This window comes from Crocuta crocuta, unplaced genomic scaffold, assembly GCF_008692635.1.
Source record: "Crocuta crocuta isolate KB4526 unplaced genomic scaffold, BGI_CrCroc_1.0 scaffold340, whole genome shotgun sequence".
In the NCBI taxonomy this organism is placed as follows: Eukaryota; Metazoa; Chordata; class Mammalia; order Carnivora; family Hyaenidae; genus Crocuta; species Crocuta crocuta.
Window position 1 is genome coordinate 2,771,246 of NW_027530642.1, and position 6,528 is coordinate 2,777,773.

Consider the following 6,528-nt stretch of genomic DNA (forward strand, 5'->3'; position numbering starts at 1 on the left):
GACAGAAACTGCAAATACCTTCAGTAGGCAGTATAATGAATTTCTACACATTACATATACTGTGAAACTAGCACCCATGTTAGATTTTTTTCCAAGACCTAGAATCCTCCCTAGTGCTCCCTTCCAGTCACTGCCTACCATCCCCTCTCCTGTTGTGCACCGAGGGTAAGAGGTGCACCCCTCTTGTGCATTTCAACAGAACCAATTCCTATTGCTAGGCATCCTTTTCAAAATATCATGGCAGGCTGGATCACCAGTCCAAATCAATACAGTTGGATGTGTTGAAGAATAACTGCTTACCTCCATTTAGCACTTTGCACATGATTTCAAAATACTCTTTTAATTGACATAGTTTCACTTGTGGCTCATAACACTGTGGAAAGCAGGAGACTCTGAGAGGAAAGACTTGCCCAAGGGTCACAATTGTTAAAGAGCAGACAGATCTGAGCCCTCAACAGACTAGGGTTATTTTCTTCTCCATTTCTGAGGCCAGGAAGAAACTGAGGCCAAGAGAGCTTAAATGAGTGACAGTGCCCTGTCTCCAACTGGTCCCGCTCAATACTCTGCATGTGGTTGTTGCTACACTTGTTTAAGTCCTAGTTAGTCCTTGTCTTTGTACTAATTATTTAGATGAAACTTGACCCTTCAGACACCTTAGGGAAGTCTGGGTTCTTGAGAGGATTTATGCAGGTAATAGGAGATTTTCTGGCAGTCCAGGTAGATGCTGTAGGAAGATGAAAGGAGAACAGGAGATGAAGGAGGCAGAGGGTGAGCAGGGCATAGGGTCTCTGAGAACTGGAGATCCAGAAGGGGGTGACTCATGGACACTTGACCTGTACTTACAGCCCAAAACAACCTTCGGAGAGGGATGAACATCACCTACTTAAGGCTGTGGGCATAAGGATTTCCACTGGCATGCCTGGGTTCACATCCTAGCTCTGCAAGTCACTAGTTGTACACCCTAGATGGATCATTCCATCTCTCAGGGTCCTGCTTTCTTCAGTTGTAAAACAGTGTGGATAGTATGACTGCTCACCAAGATGACAGTTGAATTAAGTAAGGTCATCTATTATTTACCTTATAGATGGCACAAAAGATGCCATCAATGCATTTTGTTTCTCTTTCTTATGTCCTGTCATTGTTGAACTCTCTTCTCTTGATACTGATTTAGAGTAAGTAGTGATGAGATCTTACTCCTTTGCAAAAGAGAAATGAAGTGAAAAATAATGTGTTTTTTTTTAAGACCACTTTATTGAGGTATGATAACACACAAAACTGTACATATTTAGTGTATACAATGTGATGAGTTTGGAGTTAATAATAAGGTTTTCTTGGGGCGCCTGGGTGGCTCAGTCAGTTAAGCGTCCGACTTCGGCTCTGGTCATGATCTCATGGTTCATGGTTTCAAGCCCCGAGTTGGGCTCTGTGCTGACAGCTAGCTCAGAGCCTGGAGCCTGCTTCAGATTCTTTATCTCCCTCTCTCTCTGACCCTCCCCTGCTCACACTGTCTCTCTCTCTCTCTCTCACACACACACAAATAAATAAAAAACATTTAAAATTTTTTAAAAAAAATAATAAGGTTTTCTTTAATGTCTTATTAGTGTTGGGTGGTTTCATCAATCTTACATGACTGGCAACAAGACCTAATTTAGATATATTGAGTGGGGAGAAAAGAACATTGGATATACAAGAGAATAGCTGTGAAAGAGAAAAAATATGTCCTGATGAACAAGGAAAAGAATGACATAAATCTTATCAATGGAAATAATGCAACCAGAAGACAGTGGAGTAACTTCTTTATAGTACTAAAATTTGAAAAGAAGAGAAAGGAAAGGAAGGAGAGGGAAGGAAAGGAAGCGGGAGGGGAAGGAAAGGGAGGGGAGGGGAGGAGGGAGGAAGGAGGGAAGGAAGGAAGGAAGAAAGGAAGGGAAGGAGAGTAAGGAAGGAAGAAACTGTTCATCTAGAATTATTGGTCCAGCAAGAAATGTATTTAAAAAACAAAAATGAGATGAAGATACCTTTAGACCTACAAAAGCTGAAGGAATTTATTGCCAGCAGATGTGACTAAAGAAGGCCCTACAATCACAAGGGAAATATGATAGGTAGAAATCTGGATCTATTTGAGGAATGAAAAGGATATAAATATAACATTTTCCCCTTCATTTAAAACTCTCTTCAGAAAATAAAGCAAAAATACTAACAATGTAGTGAGGTTTTTTTTTTCTAGCATATGTATAAGTAATATGCACAGCAAGAATATTACAAAGGCAAGGAAGAGGTAAATGGAACTATATTATTATATGATTCTTAATCAGTACCCAAAGTGATATATGACTTGAACATAGTTTGAAACAAGTTAAAGATGCATGCTATATATGTTTGGTTAAGAATACAGCAAGAATTAGGGGAACCTGGGTGGCTCAGTCAGTTGAGTGTCCAGCTTGGGCTCAGGTCATGATCTCGCTGCTCGTCGGTTCGAGCCCCGCATTGGGCTCTGTGCTGACAGCTCAGAGCCTGGAGCCTGCTTCAGATTCTGTGTCTCCTTCTCTCTCTGTCCTTCTCCGCTTGCTCTCTGACTCAAAAATATAAATGTTAAAAAAAAAAAAAGAATATGGCCAGAAATAAAACAGAATTTAAAAACCTATTGAATTATTCCAAAATAAGACTAAATAAGACCCCCCCAAAAGCCCCCAAAATATATAGCACGTTGGTAGATTTAAAAACAAGCATATCATTAGTAACACTGACTATATATCATTCAAATGACTGTATTAAAAGTATCACCATATGTAGGCCACAATCAAAGTCAATATCATGGTTTTCCAAAGAATCATCATCTAAGGACCCATTCAGAACCTGACTGTTGTCTGCATGTTTACAAAGGTTAGCCTGACAGAATAGTCTTCTACTGTGGGAGATAAGAGATTTAGATCAGATTACACCAAGATCAAAAGGTGTAATCAGAATCAAAAGATTCTGACCACCACACAGCTATTATCAAGAACTGTACATTGCAGAAAAAGAAAAACAACTTCTCACTAACATTCAGATTGGACACAAAAGCCAAAAGAAACCTATATATTTAAGCCTCTTGTTGATACCTTGGGTTTTCTGCCTGGTTTGGGGCAGAAATTCTGAGATTAGAAAACTTCATCTTCTTTTCTGACCTGAAATCTAGGTTTCCCAATAGGAGACACCTTTTCTTGTGGTTTCCTGTCTAAAATAGATACTAGAAAAATAAATAAAATAAAATGGATACTAGTATTGTACCCATATTCCATGTACCAGAAAGAAAGAGTGGGAAGTGTCTGCATTCATCCTTTCCTCAACTTTTTCCAGGATATTTGTTTTCCAGCCTCACACAAAAACTTTCTTCCTACACCAGCTTATGCAACCTAGCTGTGTATCCTATATTGCACCAATCTCCCAGTTATATTACCACATTACCTGGTGGCTTTGTCAACTAGCCTGTAGGCCCAACATCACCCAAGTCAAACCAAATGCTAACGTTAAAAACCTTTCTACAATCTTAGTGACTTTCAACAGAGTTTAATTCTTCTTTTCTGTACCTAGAGTGGGTGAGATCCAGGATTCAGGCTGATGAATATCTGGAATATTGCTAGTTTTGGGGGGTGAGTAGTGAAGGTGGCTAATCACAAAATGGGATTCTTAAAGCTCATATCACTTTTATTTGCATTCCATTGGCTTAACTTAAGTTATATTTTCAGGTGTGAAATGTATGGTGCAAAAACTATCCCTCTTTGAGGGTCCTGGTGTGGCAGACAGACTCTAATTATACCACATCTTGATATTCACCCCTTGTATAATTCTCTGGGTGTGGACAGGACCTGTGCCTTGCCTCTGACCTACAGGCTATGTCAAAGATGACAGAGGATCGCTTCTGTTATTACATAACAACAGATGAAAATGTCTAGTGAGTGTTCTTCCTTGCTGATTTTGATGAATCATTCTGTTCATGCTGAGAGCAGTAATATGGAGAGAATGTCACATGACAGGGTGGCCCCAGCTGACAGCCACCAAGGGAAAAAATTCATGGGAAAATGAATTCTGCCAGTTACGTGAGTGAGCTTGGAAACATATCCTTTTCAGAAAGAATGAAATCTGGTCATTTGTAGCAACATGGATGGAACTTGAGGGTGTTATGCTTAGTGAAACAAGTCAAGCAGAGAAGGACAGATACCATATGTTTGCACATATAGGTGCATTAGGAGGAACTTAATGGAGGACCGTGAGGGAGGAGAAGGGGAAAAATAGTTGGGCAGAGAGAGAGAGGCAAACCATGAGAGACTCTTGAATGCTGAGAACAAACTGAGGGCTGATAGGGGTAGGGGAGAGGGGAAGGGGGGTGATGGGCATGGAGGAGGACACTTGTGGGGATGAGCACTGGGTGTTATATGGAAACCAACTTGACAATAAACTATTTTTAAAAAATTTTTAAAAATCTGATCAATAATATAGTATTTTATTCATTATTTTATGTAAATTATGGCACCAAAATAACATTTTTACTATTTTAAAAGTTATATTCTTATATATCATTATTATGTCTCATATTTTATAAATAACACAATATTTTTAAGGGTTAAATATATTCTAGTATTTTTAGTAGTCCTTTCTTTTAAATTTTTTAAACAAGTGTCCCTATATACTCATTTTGCAATGGAACCTAAGATAATCCAATAGGTTATACACACTCCAATTTTCTCAATTATTTTTATTTTATGATAGGAATTTTTCATTTGTAGGCCATATACAACTTGTTTTAATATTCTTTCAGTTAGCTTACATGTTGATGTATTTTATAAAATTGCATACCTTTAAGAAAATTCTAATATTTAACATTACGCAGAGTGTACTGCCATCATATCTCATCTGTACTTAAAAGGACACTGATAAGGAAAAGTAACAGCAGTACCACTACTCTAGTTTGGATCCCATGACTCCAGCTCCTCTGGCCTCATTGCTGTTCCTGGAAATGTCCCAAAAGCTTAGAACAATGTCTGTCACAGAATAGGTATCCAATAAATATTTGCCAAATGAATTAAATAAAAAATTTCTTGATTCTGTTCATAGAAACATAGAGACTTAGGTAGCTGCAGTCTTTCAGCTTACTAAGTATTATTTAACTTATATTTTGTAAGAGCAGAGAACATATGACTTAGGCTTGTCTACAGCTAAAAAGCTGGTTTATTAGAGGAAGAGTTGGCCTAGAAGCTTAGAGATGGTAATGTAAGAGTTAGTGAGCACCAGCTGAGATCAGGAGAAATGAGGTAGATTCTATGATAAGCTAGCAGCAACTGGGTAAGAACTAAATCACCCAATAAATACGACAGGTTATTTCACACTTTATATATGATGACTTCTTTGTGTTCATGGTACCTATACCCTTTATTGATCAGAAAGGTCTATGAATCAGATCTGCTGTTTCTGGCCTGAGTATGGTGGCTCTTGTGACATTGGAAGCCATATTTCTTTGGCATCTGATTTAAGTGACAGAATCTGTAGAGAAAAGTCCAGATAAGTTCTTAAGTTGCTATTGCCATAATTAAGACACTGTGCTGAATACTTTGAAAAAATCACAGCTCTCAAAATCCGCTTAAACCATGTGGTTAAAACTGGCAGAAAAAAAAATTCAGTAACCATATAACTGACCTACTTGACAACTCTTCTACATTTGAATTAATTTTCTGGATATGTGTTGCTTCATATTATTTTTAAAGTATTGATATGGGATAAAAATTCTAAATGCACTTCTCTTAAGCGTTTACAAACTCACTGTAATTATGTGTAGCACATATAGATAGGGATGATTTGTTCTAATTGAATTATTCCCCTTATCCCAAATATTTTTCTTTCTAATGCTGAATATTCTTAGATTTATTTTTTATTTTTTAATGTTTGTTTATTTTTGAGAGAGAGTGAAAATGGGAGTGGGAGTAGGGCAGAGACAGGGAGACAGAAGATCCTAAGCAGGTTCCACACGGACAGCAGATATGGGGGTTCAAACTCACGAACCGTGAGATCATGACCAAAGCCAAAGTGGAATGTTTAACTCACTGAACTACCTAGACACCCTAGATTTTTTTTTTTTTAGATTCAAGTTAGTTAACTGAATCCCCTTAGATCTTAAATTCAAAATCTGAACAATATTACAGGATATTTGATACATAAGTTAGATCTCCATAGAAAATTAAGCCAAGTATCTTGAGCTCCATGATAGAATATTTAGTTCATAAACAAGAACCAAATTAATCATAATATGGAGTAATTTTTGTTTTCTAGTTATTGTGAAGTTGAGATTATCATTTAGACATATAGTTCTCAAGGTTTAGTGTTCATTATAGGTTTACTCCAGTCCAGCTGAATGTTTAGAGCTGTATAAACATGGATTCAAAAATCAGAAAATGTTTTCTAAGCTCTAGCTATTGGAAAAGAAGCTTGACATATGGTAATGTGGAGATGTTTTCTAGAAATATCAAGTTGATACTCTTTCCTGTTATACTGGAT